The sequence below is a fragment of the Microtus pennsylvanicus genome, chromosome 12 (assembly GCF_037038515.1).
Source record: "Microtus pennsylvanicus isolate mMicPen1 chromosome 12, mMicPen1.hap1, whole genome shotgun sequence".
NCBI lineage: Eukaryota > Metazoa > Chordata > Mammalia > Rodentia > Cricetidae > Microtus > Microtus pennsylvanicus.
The window spans coordinates 24,842,388-24,861,529 of NC_134590.1; positions in this window are offsets into that span (position 1 = coordinate 24,842,388).

Consider the following 19,142-nt stretch of genomic DNA (forward strand, 5'->3'; position numbering starts at 1 on the left):
CAAAACTGAAGGGAGGGAACACCATTTTTATTTTTCTATTTATTTACTTATTTTACAGCCCGACAGCAGTTTCCCCACCCTCCTCCTCTGACTCCCTCCTTCAACTTCACCTCCGCCCTCCCATCATTCATTCCTACCTTCTGTTTAGGAAAGGGAAGACCTTCCATGGATATCAGCAAAGAATGGAATATCCAAGTGTTGTAAGACTAAGCACCTCCCCTTGTATTGTGACTGGTCAAGGAGATCCGCTTTGAGACACAGGTTCCCAAGAGGCAGCCAAAGCATTAGGGACAGCCCCACAAGTAGACGAAGTTACACAACTGCCACATGTATATAGAGAGAGGGGGCCTAGGTCAGTCACATGCAGGCTCCAGGGTTGTTGGTTTAGACTCTGTGAGTTCCTATGAGCCAGGTTACTTGTTTCTGCGGGTTTGCTTGTGATATCCTTGACCCCTTTGGCTCCTTACAATCGTCCCTCCCTCTCTTCAGCAGGATTCCCTGAGGTTGGCCAGTGTTTGCATCTGTTTCCGTCAGTTACTGGATGAAGCCTCTTGGACGACAATTGGGATAATCACCAGTCTGAAGACGTGAGATGCCCAGTTCAGGCTATATATCCACTGATGTTCGGAGTCATAGCTGAGCTCATGCTTGTACATTCATAAGAGTTTCCCTTTTATCGGGTTTCTAATTGACCCCAAAATGCCCTCTTTCCAGTCATCTCTTTCAGTACGCTCCCTCTCCATCTCCCACCCAACCTGATTCCCCAGTTTCCCATCCTCACCTGCCCCCAGTCCACCCAAGAGATCTCTTCTACTTCCTCTTCCCAGGGAGATCTGCGTGTCCTTGCTTGGGCCCTTCTTGTTACCTGGCCTCTGTGGGTCTGTGAATTGTATGTAGCCTGGCTATCCTTTGCTTTAAAGCTAATATCCACTTATGAGTGAAAGAGAGAGAATTACATACCAATTTCCCTCATGAACATGCAACATACTCAATGAAATCCTGAAAAACTGGATTCAAGAACACATCAAAAAGATCATCCACCATGATCAAGTAGGTTTCATTCCAGAGTCGCAGGGATAGTTCAACATGCAAAAATCTGTCAATGTAATCCACCATCTAAACAATCTGAAAGAAAAGACCACATGATCATCTCATAGGATGCTAAAAAAAGCCTTTGACAAAATCCAAAACCCCTTTATGATAAAAGCCCTGGAGAGATCAGGGAAACCTAAATATAATAAAAGCTATCTACAGTCAACATCAAATTAAATGGAGAGAAACTCAAATCAATTCCACTAAAATCAGGAACAAGACAAGGCTATCCACTCTCTCCATAGCTATTCAATATACTGCTCGAAATCTTAGCCAAAGCAATAAGACAACAAAAGGAGATCAAGGGGATACAAATTGGAAAGGAAGAAGTCAAACTTTCACTATTTGCAGATGATATAATCGTTTACATAAGTGACTTCAAAAATTCTACCAGGGAACTCCTACAGCTGATAAACACCTCCAGTAACGTGGCAAGATACAAGATTAACTAAAAAAAAAAATTAGTAGCCTTCCTATAATACAAATGATGAAAAGGCCTGATAAAGAAAGCAAGGAAACAGCACCCTTTGCAATAGCCACAAATGCTATGCAATATCTTAGTATCACCATTTTAAAAAGAGAGTCAGACCAGACTCTGGCTCTCTAATTCTCCACAGCCTTTCCCACACAGTCCCTATTGCCTCTTTCTTTTTCTGTCTTTAATTTCTTCAGCTTTTTAATTCCCTTGTTGAGGTTTTGTACTACACACACACACACACACACACACACATACACACACATGTATGCACGCATGCACGCACACGTATGCATGCACACACACACTGAAGTTTCTATCCTCACTACTCAAAGTCATCAATTCAGTCTTGTTGCTAAACAGGGTGAGCCACTGCCAGAAGCCTGTGATTTTACAGTATTCAGGAAATGACACACCCGAATCCCATGCTGCTCTAGCCCCCAAAGACTCTTCCATGGTGCCTGGCATTACTTACTTTATTAAATAAAGATGGACTGAGCCTGTTTGGCGTAACAAGCACACTCCCGGGCACCAAGATGCATCAGTTGAACAAAACACAGGGCAAATATTTTTATTCCGCAATTAGGGCTTCCTTTACATGCACATGTGTGCACATTTACATAAACACTGAATTATTCATGTATGCTTTCAGACTCTCTGTGTAGGTCTAACATCGGCAGGCAGAGAGGAGGAACTACTTAAGAAGCAGGACTAGTCCCTTTCTGGCTCTCCTATGATCAAAACAGAAAAGCTCTCATGATAGCATAATTTGAGAGAGAATGCACACGCTTTGAAGTCACATAGACATGGGTTTAAATGTTGGCTCTGTTACCCACAAGCTCTGTGACCTTGAGCCAGATCGTTAACCTCTCTGAATTTCTTTGCTTTTATCTGCAGAAACAGAGAAATCGATATCAATTTATCTGGACTGCAGAGCGAGATCACATGTGCGGAGTGTCTGGCACAGAAAGAGTCTTCGCCTCCTTGCCATTCCCCAAGTGTCCAGGTCTGTGGCCAGAGACCAACCAGGGAGCTAGCGTGATGCTAATTACACAGGCACTGAATGGCTGGGGTTGTTGCAACAAGGGGATCGAGATTTTTGATTTCGCAATTAGAGTTGTTTCCATGATTAGCAAAATTGCCAGACCTCATTTGCCGGCTGATCATACCTACTCCTTTAGCGAGCACAGCCTGCTTTGGCTACTCAGGGTGCCAAGCACAGCAGCTCAATTCTCCCCGGGCCCTGGAACTTGCCAGGGCACTGAGTTTTCACTCATGGGCTTGAACAAAGACCTGGCTATGGAGAGCTTACGGGCTGTCAGACTCTGGGGAGTCAGAGGGGGAGAAAGCAGGCATGGAGAGGAAGGAAAAAAAAACTACCTACCCCGTGTCATTTTCCACATCTGATGTCATTCTGTGTCATTTTATTTACTGCCTCTAGGAAATCTATTAAAACAGTGCTAATTTATGGGTCTTAATGAACAAGGTATTATGCAAACTGTTTGTAAGCATGGCAGGCTTCTGGAACTGGAGAACACTCAAAAGCACAGTCATCTGATGTGACATTCTCTCCCGGCTGCCTTCCCCCTCCACACTTCAAAATGGCATGAGGAATGAGCAGGGTATGCTCACACCAGTCCCGCAGCTTGAGATGGAGTCTGTGTAACCATTAGGATTCCAAAGAGATGTGGGCAGACAGTGAAGAGGTACCATCTCCTAACTGGGGCCAGTCTTCTAAGACATGATGTAGGAAGTAAACGTAATTGTGGATTATAAAGATAGTCTTGTATTATTTTAGAGAGGAGGAGGATACTACGTGTAGGGTGTGTCTCACACAGAGAGAGAGAGATACACACAACACACAGATAGACACACACAGAGACACCAACCAAATGTCTAACCAAAACTTCACTCAAGAATTTTGGGTTGGCAGCTAGACACAGACTGAAGGCACCCCTTGCTTCTCTGTTGCCCCTGCAGACAAGGAAGTACCAGGCGGCTTTGGTACCTTTCCTTAAAAATTGCCTTATCCCCAACTTGAAGCCTAAGGCTTGCTGGCTTGTAAAAGACACACCAGAAGCGCTTGTTTTACAAATAATTTTAAAGGTGGGGACACTCTCTCAGTACTCCTTGGGCACAAATGAGAATGCATGTTTTGGTTTCTAATCATAAATTATGACTGTGTGCATGGTGTCCAGTGGCACATAAAAGATGGCTGGAGAGAGGGTGGTCCTGCTGGAAGAGACGCCAGTGACTCTGGTGCTCCCTGCCATCTGCAAGATTTCATCCATTTTTACTTACAGGAGAAACTGGAACATCATGGAGAAACTGAGGCAGTACCGCGATCCCATGCTTACTTTGGCTTTGGAGGCAGAGTCTCACTCTATAACCAACTTAGTGTGGCCTAGAACTGCATGTAGCCCAGATGACCAAAACACGTGGCAATCCTCCTGTCTCTGCCTCAGCTTTCTGAGTGCCGCCAAACCAGCCAGGTACCTCCCATGATTTCTTACTGGTAAACATCGTCTTTGCTCGTAGTGATCCTTGTGCTCTGGAAATAACGGGATAGAATGCTGAGAGACAAAGAAAGGAGCCACTGTCGGTTCCCTGCCCGGCTTAGCTGAGTCGTCCATGGGAAATGGCGCCGAGCGCAATGACTCAGTCCCCCCGACACACACATGAAAAGTGAGGCGTACGTTATGACCTCCCCGAAGGATGTAAACAGGGTAATATGTATATCAGTGTTTCCCCTGTATTTTGGAACAGCATTATCCCAGCATTGGGATGGCTTAAAGTACCGTGTGATGAGAAGACAAACTGCCGAGATGAAAAACCAGCTGGTGAAGAATGTTCCCTATCTCTAGCCACCTCAGGCAAGGCCTGGCGGCCAGTGGTAATTGCCATAATTAAAAGCAAGTTTCAGTGTCTTGGCGAAGCCGGCAGGACAGAGCCACTCGTCAGAATTTCAGTCTTGTGAGAAAGTGGTGCTGTAATAGGCCATAAAATTGTTCTAACCTTCCTTCCCTAAGCTGTCACATGTGGCCAGATCGATGGCTCCCTGGCACCTGCCTTGGTAGTAATTCCGGTTTGCTTTCAGCAACCCCTCTGGGCTGCTGCACCGTGCCAAGAACAGCTCAGGAGACTGATAAAGAGACGTGAATGCTAGGAGCACAGGCAATGAGGGCAGGGGAAAGGGGGCGGGGCCGCGAGCTGGGGCAAGGGGAAGGAGGGAGATGATAAAGAAAGCCAGGGTGGCCAGGATAGAGCTGCTCTGGCTTCACTGTTTCTCCGACCCGGGGGAAGAGAAATAACAATAGAGAGCATGCTAATAGCAGCGAGACACAAAGGCAATCCTTTCTCTGCTCCACTTTGCACGAGGCCTGGGTGACACCGTAACCTGATTTGTGTTCTCTACACTCCTTGGTATTTGGCGAACAGGTCTCTTCTCTCTTTTTTTTTTTTCTCCAACCTTTTTAAAGCATAATAACTGCCTGCAGCTTTCTGAAGCATGTGTTGAAGACAAAGAACACAGGAATATGTCATTTCCTATAAAGGCCAGGAAGGGTGTCGTGACCAGCGAAGTGCTAAAATGACATTTGCACTTAGGTGACAAACCAGCCCATTCCATTCCAGGTAAAGGCCAGGGCTTTTTCCAGTTCCTATAAAACGCCAGAAAGTCAAGGCTGCCCTCCTCAGGCCACTTTGGGGATGACAGCTGATGCTTCAGATGGAGGCTGGGGAGGGGAAGCCTCGGAGGCAGCCAGGCAGATGCCCAGGGTCTTGACCATGAATAAGACTCCCCAGGAGAGCAGCACATTAAGAAACAACCAACCAAGAAAGAACTTGCTTTATTCTGATCAACCCAGCTGCCTTCCTACATAAAGCAAAGCCTTTGAAGCCTGGTTTCAAACAAACCAAATCTGAAGGACGGTATTTTTGACACTAAAAGAATTTACAATAGAGACATTGGACTGACACACAGTTTGTGGCCAGGCACAATGCGCTGGGAGACTCGAGAGGCAGGGGGCCATTTTTCACCTGGCAAAAGAAGGAAAATATGAGCATAACAGTCAAGACGCACAAGGTCACTGCCAATTTCATGACCAGATGAGCAACCTGGAAGAAGGCTAAGCACATCCCTGCCACTGGACTCTTTCTTCATGCATAAAATGAGGTTCCTGGACTACAGGATGTCCAGATTCTTTCCATCCAAGAAGCGCTCTGATCCACAACCTTTATTTTGTACTCTCAGCTAGCAGTGTGTGAATCACCCTGAAAGAAACAAAGGAACGAACAAAGTAAAATAAGATGTCACACAGCCCCTGGTTCACTCTAACTGAGCAGCCTCCAAGTTAGGGGGAAAGGGTCTCTCTCCACTCGTGCCAAGAAGCAATGGCACACTGAAGGCATTTAAAGCACAGGTATGATTTTTAAAAGGCATTTACCAACACACGAAAGTCTGATATATTTATGCATCTCTTGAATTAACAGATACCAGAAGTGTGAGTGTTAGCACATCAATGCAAACTTCAGGTGTTTTAGAAAGAGGTTCTCAAGCAAAAGAGCTTAGAATCTACACTGTGTAGTTCAAGGGTTGGTCCCCAAACTTCCTAACAACAATGCATCAATTATATCCACATATACATGCACACACATCACACACACTACACATGCCATACATACATACTACACACACATGCCACACACACACAATACGCACACACCACATACACACACTCATTCACACACACCACTGACATCACACTCACTTTCACACACAACACATCCACACCACACATCCACTACATAGACAACACACACACTCAATCACATACTCTCTCTATCCCTCTCCCTCTCCCTCTCTCTCTCTCTCTCTCTCTCTCTCTCTCTCTCTCTCTCTCTCTCTCTCTCACACACACACACACACACACACACACACACACACACGCAGACAACTTCCCTCTGTAACTCACTACTGAAAGCAAACAAGAATTAAATATAGAACAAAAAGAAACTCTACTGCAGACTGCAGTAACAAGCTAGTGAATCCTGGGGACAAGTCTAATTTCTAAGGAGAAAACTCTGCAGCCACTCTCGGTGGACAAGCAAGTGGGCTGCTGGGCAGACTTTGAAGCCAGTGCTAGGGAGTCTGTGTCCTTATTTGAGCCCACACCATGATCTTCTCGTGCGCACACACACCTTTAACCTATGCCAAGTGGGTGATTTTTAAAGATTCAGGACTTTCTTTTTACCCAGCAAGCCCACACATATTACAGTCAACTCTAAGGCTCTTTTCTTGGCTCTTGTTCTGAGGCACGGTGAAAAGACAGCCCCAGCTAGCTCTACATTAAAAGGTTGAGCAAGAGACCCTGATTTTGAGCGAATAATCTTAGGAATTCCTTTTGTCAAGTGTATGGAGCCACCCTCTTGTCTATAGAAAGGAGCACAGCAAACAGGTAGACTCCAGGACAGCTCGCCCAGCTCTCCTGCACCTTCCTTCTGTCTCCCTGTCCAGGTCTGTTACAGAAGAAGAAGGACTACTACTGATCTAGTCCAGCTCAGATTTACAAGGTGTGTCCACAGGAGGAACACACTGCATCCTTAGGGGCACAGCCCCACTCAGCCAATCACCGTTTACAATGAGAAACTCATCACCTGAGTCACTGCTGCCCTCCTCTCTCGGTGCTGGCCCAAGCAGCTCAGACTGCAAGATATACCACCCTCGGACTGCATAGCACATCCCTCCTCCTTTCTCTAACCTCATCAATTTCTCTATCGCCCTTCCTGGTATCACTCTGTCTCTATCTTCCTCCCTGCTTCTTTCTCCCTACCTCCTTCCTCACTTTCTCCCTCCTAACAGAAACAGCACCCCATTTGGGTTCTTATGGCTTTCTGTCATACCGCTAAATGGAATCTTCACATCCGCAAGTATTAGGCCCTTTGCCAACTCTTCCCCATTCCATTCTCCAGGACACATGTGTGAGTGTGAAGCCTCTAAGCATATGCACCCAAAACACCAGTTGTTAAAGTCCTGTCTAAACATATTGGTTCTGCATCTACTCTGCCCTCAGGCATGTTAGGAGCACCTTATCTTGTCACAGAGTGTGATGCGCTCAGCCCCTGCACCCCACAAAATAAAGGCTTTGCAATATAAGAGCCCTTTTATTCGTATGACACATAGGCATTAGGAACAAAGCTGGTGGGAAAATATGGATCTATTTTCCATATATATCCTTCTGCTAGAGGGAAAATATGGATGAATAAAAGATAAAACAAGAGAGAAGAGAAAGACCAATGCGTGCAAGGAAAGAGAAGTCCAGGAAAGGTCAAGTTCAGAGGCACAGAGACCGTGGGGATGTCTTATAATCCAGGGGGACCACCAACACCCAAGCAGGTGGGCAGTGATAACTCAGGGGTCTTTACAGATCTCGGAGAACAATGTCATATTGTTACAAGTTGCATGCTGTTCAACGTTATTAGCCGCAACACTGAAGAAACCCCAGAGGAAACATGTGGTAAGTCCACGAGGTGGAGTTGGCTCAAATCTGTCACTCATTTTACCAGGCTGTTTTTTAAACTGAGTTGATGCCATGCTTCATATATTCTAGACATAAGTCTTTCAGCAAGTAAGTACTTTGCAAATATCTATATATACATAGGGTACATAATTTGTTTTTACATGATCTTCAAACACTATTAATAGTGTCTTTCTGGTCAAGGCTTAGTAGATGACTCAGTCAGGAACGTTGCTGCTGTTCAAAGCATGAGGACTTGAGTTTGGATCCCCAGTATCAGAAAAAGCTAAGTGCAGAAATGCGCATGTAATCCCAACCCTGGGGAAATAGAGACAGGAAAATAACTGGGGCTTCCTGCTGGTCAGTCAAGTCAAATGAGTTCCAGGTGCAGGAGAGAGCCTGAAATAGAGGATGATAGATGACCTTATCTGGCCTCAATCTCTGGCCTCCATATGCACTAGACAATTGTGAAAATGTACATGAAAATGGACACAGCACACACACACGAGGATGGATAGATAGATAGATGATAGATAGACAGATAGATAGATAGATAGATAGATAGATAGATAGATAGATAGATAGATAGATAGATGATAGATAGATAGATGATATATTGATAGATGATAGACAGATAGGTAGGTAGATAGATAGATAGATAGATAGATAGATAGATAGATAGATAGATAGATAGATAGATAGATAGATGATATATTGATAGATGATAGATAGATAGATGATATATTGATAGAAGATAGATAGATAGATAGATAGATAGATAGATAGATAGATAGATAGATAGATAGATAGATAGATAGATAGATAGATAGATAGACATTAGACAGAAAGGATTGTAATTAAGGAAAACACCCAGTGTTGACACATGGCCCCCACATGCACACATATGAACACATACACATGTGTACACACATAAAAATAGTGTCTTTCCAAAGAAAGACATTTCTAAGCTTGTACAAGTGCAGTTGAGCAATTTTTCTGCAAGGATCTGTGGTTTTTCTATTATATAAGAGTATTTTGTTTAATTCTACACCACAAAGATCTGTGTGCTTGCTTCTTGGGTTTGTAAAGCTCTGGGTTATACATTTAGGCCACTCTGAGCTAATTATTTTTGTTATGTATGGATCTGACCTAGGGCTTGTTTTGTTTTTAGTACATCAATGTCCAAGCACTTCTGTCCAATTTGAAGAAAACTATCCCTTTGTCACCCAGTTACGACATTATGGTGGACAGTCATTTGCTCACATGTAAGGGGCTGTTCCCAGATTCTCTTCTGTCCCCTTACTCTGTATGCCTACATCATAGACACTTCCCAAAGAAAAATGCAGGAAGCAAATAAATGCACAAAAATAAGCATCTGAATCCATTTGCAAAACATACCTACGAAGGTAGATAGTGTGTTATATATTAATTCGAACTGCTAGTGAGAATTTGGATTCACTCTTGCCCATTGCTGGTAGATGGCTAAAAGCTTGGGAGTTTCTATACAGGCCATATACAGCCGATGGCTATGTGACCCAGGCATCCCACTTACAGATTACCAAGAGAAACGGATATGTATGACTATGCAAGGATTTGTTGTAGGTGAACCTGACCATCATTACCAGATACTGGGAGCAACTCACGTATGTTTATCAACTAGAAAGTGTATAAACCAAAGCAAGCACGCCTACACAATGGAAGCTACAGCAATAAAATGATAAGGCAATAACTTGGGTGAATCTGGAAAGTAGGCAATGCTGGGTGGAAGAGGACATACTCAGAAGGCTACATGCTGCCTGAGTTTCTTGGTGTGATATTTTTTAAATGGCCAACCATTGGTGACAAAAATCAGTGGTTGCTGGGAGCAGAAGGTGGGAAAGGACATAGACTATAAAAGAGTACAAGAGAACCTTCTAGATAATAGACACCTCTATGTGGATTGCTGATTATTATGCAACTGGATGCATTTATCCAAGATCACAGAACTGCGCGTCTTAAAGAGGGAATTTCACTTATGTGGAGAACACTGTAATCAATCTGGCTTAAAAGAACACAAACGCTTGCTGGCAGGCACCAGATCAACAACAGGGTGGTGTGAGACAAGAGAGAGCTCACCAGCCCAGGTGCCAGCAGCTGAATTAGTGTTGTTTTATGTTAATTAAATTTATTAATATAACTCCGTGATAAGAGTACCTGTCTTCTAGTTCTGATATTCCCAAGAGCAAAGGGAGCAGGGGAAATATGCCAACGTGGCAAAATTCTATGAAACTAATTACCACAGGAATTTGTGTAAGAATGAACCAACACAGGTGTTACACTCACATAACAAATTAAAAATACCGGCCTACAGAGAGCTTTGCAATGTACCCAGGAGAGCTTGAACCTCCCAGACAAAGCAGGGATGGTGGTTATTTCGAGCTTTTGACACCGCTCATCTCCTCTCAGCTGCAGGCGGGCAGTGGAGGGCTTCATGGCACCTGCGTTTCATTTTCCGTGAGTCTCCCTGTGCTTTCTTTGGGCCTCTGCTCAGCAACAATTGTTTGTGGTCTCTGTATGGTGACTGGCAAAAGACAGGGCATGCACACAGCCCTCCAAGCAGCAGAACCCTGGGGCTCACAATTCCACATCGCAAGTCCCTAGGAAAACCTGATAAGTACTCTACCATCATGTTTGACCTCAATCATAAAGAGGCCTGTATCTCCCAAGCTCCCAGTTAGACCAGGAGGTTTGTGCTGACCTTAAACCTCTCAAAACACAGGTGTTCTTCAATCACATGGCATCACAGAGTCCACTCTTTGACTCCAACCTTCAATGTTAACGGAGTTCCCCAGCCTTCCCATCTCAAACCAACTCCACTATCCTTATGTTCCCCGATACAACAGTATTAGTGTTCGCCATGTACCTGCCGGTCTTTCGTGCCCATTCTGTGACCCTACCCATAATAGAGGCACCCTCGATATCTGCTCAATGGGACTATACTTAGATCTAGCCCAAGGCATCCCTTGACTAAACATTACCCTGAATCTTTCCAAATAAAACAATGTCTTAACTACAATTCCTTAGGAGACAATAAATGGCCTCTGAGAGAAATTTTTCACTCACATCAACACTGTAAATACAGACTCCAATATAAAGACCAAAAAAAATACAATCAATCCAAATATTACGGTTTATTGAGCAATAAAACAATTGCCTTGCTGAATGCAATTGCTTTTTTTTCTTTATTCCATTGTGTGGGGGGGGGGGTTGTTTGTTTTTTGGGGGTTTTTTTTTTTTATTTCAAGACAGGGTTTCTCTGTAGCTTTGGAGCCTGTCCTGGAACTAGCTCTGTAGACCAGGCTGGCCTCAAACTCACAGAGATCCGCCTACCTCTGCCTCCCCAGTGCTGGGATTAAAAGCTTGTCCCACCACCGCCCGGCTCCATTGTGTTTTTAAAGAATCTGCATTCGGTCATGTTGATCTGTATACATAGACTTGACACCAAAGTGTTCCAGCACAGGTTGCCCATCTTGAATCCATGACAGTGACTCAGAATCTATTCTTGGGGATCCTTTCTATATACCCTGGGAATACCAGCAGGGTGTGAACATGCCGAGAGACTTTTCATCCAAGAAAATGCAGTACCTTTATTTTGTCTACAATCTTGTGTTAGCCGAACTTCTACCTGCTGGTTAGAGAAAAATAAATTAACTAAACGTCTAACCTGCTTTAAATTTAGTTTGATCCAATAATTTAAACAGTCGCTTTAGGGAACACCCAGTCTCTCCTGAGTAAATCGTTCTCGTTCTGCCTTTCAAATAACGTTCCTCTCTGTCTGCTTCACCGCCAAGATGGATCTCAGTGCAGCATGGGATGGTCCCGGAGGGAGCAGACTACAGTATCTGCTGGCTTTAGACTCATACCCTTTGTTAACAGAAACTCAAAGCCTGGACATCGGAGTCCTTCAAGAGAGCTGGCTGGACTGTGTCCTATCATACACAGCTGTTTCCCTTTTTAACTCTGTAGCCAGCCACCCATGCTGGTGAGGCCTGATACCTCCCAGAGTCTCAAAGCAGAAACTGATACTCCTTACTGGGTGCCTTATATGCCTTAATATTCCCACACACACAATAAAAAATTGATTGATTGATTAATTGATTAATTAAAATAAAAGAAGGGACATACACAACGAACAACTTCACTTTTCTCTCTAATAACTTTAGCCCTTCCTATGTTCTTGGAAACATAAAATCAGCCTGAACCACAGGATATATCCCTATCTGCTGCTCCCCCACCTCAGCCCACCTTCACTCCTCCTCCTACCCCTATGGAAACCGTACTGGAATCCTGTAAAAATATAGGCCTTCAAGAGCCTAGGGACCTGTGTCCATCCCAAGGTTGAATTCTATAATTAAAAGTAGCTCTTCCTTGAAATAAGCCATGCCTGCCTTGTTTTATTTGCCTTGGTGGAGGCAGATGGTGGGCAAACACCTCAGCCATGCCGGCTGCATATGAATGTGTCCTGCCTCAACAGAACCGCAGAGACTACTGACAAGCTGTCAATTTTCCTGGAAGAGGCAGCAGAGTTATGCAGACGCTCTGTGAAAATGCATTTCAGTCAAATGCACATCTGACCTTTTGCCTCCTGTCTAGCGTAAATCCTGCCATGTCTGAACATGGTTGGAGCTTTCTCCCATTGCCTGGCTTCACCTTGAAAGCCTTCATCTCTGCTTCACTTTTGCTTCAGTGCTGCAATGCTCCCAGCATTAGCTTTTTTTTTTTAATTCTCTCATTCTTTCTCCTGCACAGGTAGGAATGCTCCTGCAGTTTTGACTGTCTCTGCCAACAATGCATACATATTCCAAACTCATCCAGATCTCTGACTTCTGCCTTCCTAGGCTCCCTCCCTCCTCAGATCAACCTTCAGGACCATCCACTGGCCTGACACCTGAAGACCCATGCAGACTACACTTGGCTCATGACATTTGATGTTTGCAGCCCCCAGGAAAGGCCTCATTGTTCTTTGATCTCAGTATGGGAACCTGGGCACTGCAATCCCTACTCAACTGCAAGCTGTCAAATAGATTCACACCTTTTCCTCCCGTCTTCAAACTTTTTTTTTTTTCAAGACAGGGTTTCTCTGTAGATACGCTTTTTCTACACAGAGAGAAGGGGGAGAGAAGGGAGAGGGAGCTTATTCCCTGGTCAGGTCAAGAGATCTAGAACTATCTTGGTCTCCAGCCTGAAAAGAGCAAAATGACCTTCAATGAGTCTGCTCCTCCTTTCTGCTTTGACAGATTATTCTGTAAATTAAGGGGACTGGATCACCATGGTTGTTCTAGTCAATGACACCAGTTTCCACTGATTTCCACCCTCTCAAACATGAGCCTTTTATTCATGTGAGGCTAATAGTAATGAGATTTTTTTTTGTCTTTTCCCCTTTGCATACCTCCCACCTCTGAACTGAATGAATCAAAAGAAAAAGCACTCTGCAATATTATAGCTCACTTGCTTTCCTTTCCAAATGTTTTCATATGCTTCAAGGGGTGTCGGGCAGCCTGCCCCTCACCCATGGGATTTCTCAGATTGTGTTGTCGAGTTAGCCAGTCTGCTAGCGTGTTTCAAACTGAAGCCATCAAAGCTAACAGAGACAAACACAAAGGCCAGGCTTAATTCAGAATGTTTCATTGCATTGGGGAAGTTGTACATGAAAGCCAGCCAAGAGCACGTTTTTCCTTTTCCTTGAGCCAATCCCGCCCTGCCCACCCCAACTCTGAGAGCGCACTTCCAAGCTCCCAATTCAATGATGGCCTCACTGTCTTCTGTAGCTTTTACTCTTTGTAAGAGTTGGCTTGTTGGCTTTGGTTATCACTAGCGCTCATTTCTTCCTGTCTTCTCTGTAATGTGTCTATTCTGTGGTCGTGTTATCCTGATTTCAGAGCTTTGATCTCTAACTGTTTCCCCAATGAATTAATATATTATACACGTATGTATATTTTGCACCACTTACAATTTTAAAGGAACTGAGTATACATTGATATTAAAATTAAATATATGGCTTGGACATAGTGACACACCCTGGAATCCCAGCACTCAGAAGCCAGAAACAGAAAGATTACCATGAGTTCAAGGCCAGCCTGGACTACATAAGATCACATCAGTCAGAGCTGCATAAGAACACCCAGAAGAATAATTGTAATTAAAACATAAGATTAAATACTTTATCCAGGAAAACCAAAGCAAGGGATAGCTCACATGGCCAATGTTGAATCTCTGCAGGCTTGTATTTTTAGAGATAGAGAAAAGGTTAGCATAGAAATAACTCAATCAGCTATAAATACATTTTTCCAAAAAGAAATGCTTTATAACATTCACAAAAGGAGTCCGAGTACACTCTAGTTGTATCAAACCATTGATTAATTCAATAAAGTTGCCAAAAAAATAGCAATCAATTCAGCGAAAAGAAAATCAATCATGGAGGGTTGTTTGGTTGTTTTGTAGACAAAACAGTCGGTGGAGTGATTGAATTTTTCACTTCTCAATGAGTTGTTTTGGCCTTGTGTGGATGCAGCCATTAACTCATTAATCACCCAGAACTCCTCGGCGGCCGAGTGAAGGAAATCATTACTTTGCAAGTATAGATCGCATATTAACAATATGCAAAAGGCCTGCCAGGGTGAATGTGCTCCGTGACCCCATTTGAGAAAAATGAGCTTCCCAAATATTTTATAGCATATGGAGGTAAACGCTACCTGATCTATCACTTCCCTTTCCACTTGTAAGCCTGTGGCCTTTGGGGTACAGTCGCCAAGGATATAATGCATAGGAAATGCACATATGTGATCCCTAAACTGGAAGGAAGTTTAATTCTTGGTGAGCTAAAAACTAGTCCTTGCAGTATATCACATCTCCCTATCTTGGTTTTATGCAATTTCAAAATGGAGGAACGTCACACACATCACAATTAGCTCCTGCCCATGTAGTATACATATATGCCATTCTGATAAATATGTATATTATCCCATATGGTGTTGAATGTTAGCTTCTAATTTACCTCTTAATTTTTAATTAATTTTAAATTACATTCTAAATGAAGCCGACAGGAGTCTAATTTGCATGCTTATTTGCATATCTGTAAACACACTGCTTGCATTGTTTATCTAGTCCCTGTCCCTCCTGACACACAGAGGTTTCCCTCAGCCCAGGAGGTGATTTGGGACCACCAGCATATCAAGGTGCCCTCTAAGCCTTGCCAAGACCCCTCTAATCCAGAATGGATGATGCTGGCTCTCTTTTCTCCACAGTGACCAAAGAGGATTCAGAGAGGCCAAGGTCAATGATGGTAGTTAAGCTGTGCGCTTTCTCAGACGCATAGCAGTATCCGTGCTGCATCTTTAGGAAAAAGAAAAAAAAAACAGTAGACTTTTTTTGCACACTGTAGAGTTTTCAAATACCCCATAGCCTGAACTCTTGAATTATTAATGCCAAATCAGAAAAAGCGACACGTCCTATCCATTCCCTGGATTGATGTGTTCCTAACCCAGTCAGAAGGCGACCCAGAGTGAGGGCCATTTCCTCCGAGATAAATGATGGACGAGTCTATTTTTTGTTTGAGCGTACAGTCCTCTGGCCACACTAACGGCAGCTGTGGTCCGTTGGTGCCTTGTCTTTTCATCACAACACACCACCGCACAACACACCACACGTGCGCCTGCAGTTCATCAGGATGTAAGCCGCCTCAAAGACCCTTTGAGGCTGACAGTGAGTCCAGGATTCAAAGAGATTTGTCGCCTTCCTGTATAACTCTCACCACGGGACAGGGCTGCACTTGCAGCTCCTCCAGCCCAGAGCGACTGGTTTTCCTGGCTCCCAAATTTAAGGTGGAAGCTTACCATCTCGTCCCTCTATTGGAATGCATACTTCTTGTTCGCAGGAAGCTTAGTGACTACATTCAGGGTAACCCCCACCTGATTTTGCACCCTGGCCCCTCTGTGACCTGAGCCAAACCCTTACCCGCCCAGCATTTTATTATCTGAATATTCTGAAGAAGCCTGTCAGACAGGATCATCTTCTCAGGTTGGAATGAAGACTAAAGAGGATGGTAATCTCCTGGAGCCATCTTCTATATGTTCCTCTCCTCTCCAGGGAGCAATAGATGCTGAGTCCCTCACCCCTCACCATCAGATGTTGAATGTGGTACCTCTTGACATAGAAAGGGAACAGAAATGACCTGTGGGGTTATACACAGGTGGCCTGATCTTTACTCCAGGATAGGAACACCTGCTTTCTCGTGAATATACTTCCGTGTCCTCCCTACCGAGAGAGAAGCTCTCCCTTTCTGCCAAGTGTTTATCAAACTCCAGCCTGCCCTCAATGGACCTAATTCAATATTAAATGTGTCAGGATGATGGTCTCTATGGCTGTTCTGTCATCTTTCAATCAATCCATCGCCCACAAGAACAGCAACACTTTTCCTACAAAATATCCTCCTTTCCAACTAGCCAGGACACATTTGCATCAAACACTGACTGGTGCACAGCCTGTTATTGTTTTGCAGGATGAACCAGGATTGCACAGGGGCCCCCTTGATACTCCTCTAAGGGAATGTAGCTTCAGGCTCACTATGTGCACCACCGAGGATTTGAGTCCACCAGCGTATATGTGTGCAGATGGATAGAAACAGGCAGACATGCCAGAGAAATAAGTATGGCAAGGATTTCAAACCCCGAGACCGGGAGAAAAACATCTCGCAGAAAGATTGCGCCCAATTATAAAACCAAGAGCCTGAAAACTGCTCTTAGCTCTTCAGTATTTGATGCAAGATAAAATAAGATAAAAACACTTGGTTTATTTTCAGAAATGCACTCTCCATAAAATAAGGCAATACCCTCTTGCCCAAAAAAAGCAATGTTTTCAGGCACTCAGCTCTTCGAAAACGGTCTCCTACTGGCCCCCTTACAGGGAAATCTTTGAGTTTGAAACTACCTACAAATGTATCCCATAACTGTGCCTTTTAGATAAATAAAAGGCTCAAAAATGAGTCTCCCAGCCCTTTCTGTACTCTAGCCTTTCTAGTTAGGGTACTTTCATGGACTGCCTTGTTTGAGAAAAAAGGCTCTCATTGTTGAACAATCTAGGATGGCTTTGTTTGTCTAGCAGGTATTGCACGGCATGGCCCTAGGCTAAGGTGACCAGTGTGCCCCCAGGACTTAGTTGCTCACCCTCCCTGGAAAAAAAACACCAAGTCAATATTTGTTTTATTACCTGAACATCCGAGAACTAGAGAAATGTCAGGTGCAAAGATTATGCATGTGGCCCTGTTAAATATGAATTCTAGCTGTCACTTGCTATGCGACCTTGCAGAGTTACCTAGCCTTTTAGCTCCACTTTCCCTTACATAAAATCGAGATAGTAAAATGACACACTTAACGGGATTAAAGACTTTGTGCATACAGAGGACGCAAACATTTAGCATAAGTACTATAGAATCTTCCAATGCAGAAAACACCCTGGCGGACTTGCAATGCTCCTGTTGGGATAGACACGTGGTTGCGCTCTTCCTGAAATGTGTGTTTTATATTAGACACTGCAGTAGTTTGTGCTTTTCCACAGTCTCCATCACAGGGAGGAAGGAAGGGAGAAAAAGACAGACACAGCTGATCACTACTGTCGGCTATAAACCCAGCCCTGGGAAGGTTTTCCACACACACACACACACACACACACACACACACACACACAATCTCATTCAACCCTCCCAGCTATCTAGTGAAGCAGAAATAGATAAGCCATGTCCAAAAGCAAGCTAAGTCCACGCAAGAGTGAAAATTACGTCACATGCCCACTTTGCTAGAACCCACCCTACAAAAGCCCTCCCCCACAGCCTCTGAGTCTCCAGACCTGACTCTTTGTCAGGCATGACTCCTGTGTCTACTAGATGTCACTGCTTCTTCTGTTAGGCACAGAACTCTAAGGGACCACTGCCAATTCTGCTGGTGGCGTCGATGTCTGTCCAAAGCCACCACTTGTCTGGGCACTAGTCTTTCTTCTGTGTGCCACCATCACTGTGGGGGAGCTCCTGGCACCTCCTGCTGGTACCAGATGCTCACTGAGGATCATTAGTGTTCCATGCTTTTGCCATATTTAAATGCTCGTGGCGTGTGTGGGAAGCACCTCTCTCCGTCCAGGCTACTGCAGTTCTCTAGATGTTTGTCATAACAGAAGTACCCGTGCCTTGATGACTTCCACTGCTTAAGAAAAAGATAATTTAGTGGAGAGGGTGCCTGAACTGACCGTCCATTGTAATCAGATTGATGACTACCTTGTCATCGGAGAACCTTCACCCAGTAACTGATGGAAGCAGATGCAGAGATCCACAGCAAAGCCCTGGGCCGAGCCCCCAGAGTCCAGTCAAAAGGAGGGAGGAGTAATAACAGGAGCAAAAGGGATCAAAACTATGTTGGGGAAACCCACAGAAACAGCTAACCCGAGCTGGTAAGAGCTCACTGACTCCAGACGGACGGCTGGAGAGCATGGATAGACCCCAGCTAAGCTCTCTGGCTGTGGGTGACTATTGTGTGGCTTGGGCAGTTTGTGGGGCCACTGGCAGTGGGATCAGGATTTATCTCTAGTGCATGGATCTGGTTTTTTGGAGTCCTGTGGAGGATACCTTGTTCAGCTCAGATACAAGGGCAAGGATTTTGGTCCTGTCTCAAGAGATGTGACGGACTTTGTTGACTCTCTGGGAGGCCTTATCGTCTCTTAGGAATGGATGCTGGTGAGGTGAGGAGAAGTGGGGGTTTCGGGAAGATGAGAGGGAGGGGGAACTGGGAATGGTGTGTAAAATTAAAAAAATAAAAATAAAAAAGAAGGAGGAGGAGGAGGAAAGGAAAGGAAAGGAAAGGAAAGGAAAGGAAAGGAAAGGAAAGGAAAGGAAAGGAAAGGAAAGGAAAGGAAAGGAAAGGAAATTCAGTTATTCTCTGCCTCAAGAATCCAGGACTGGGTTAAAGGAGTGTCTGACCCCTGAACCACTGAGGCAATTGCTCATGTTCCTGAATCCTGGGAACTGCCACTGGACCTGC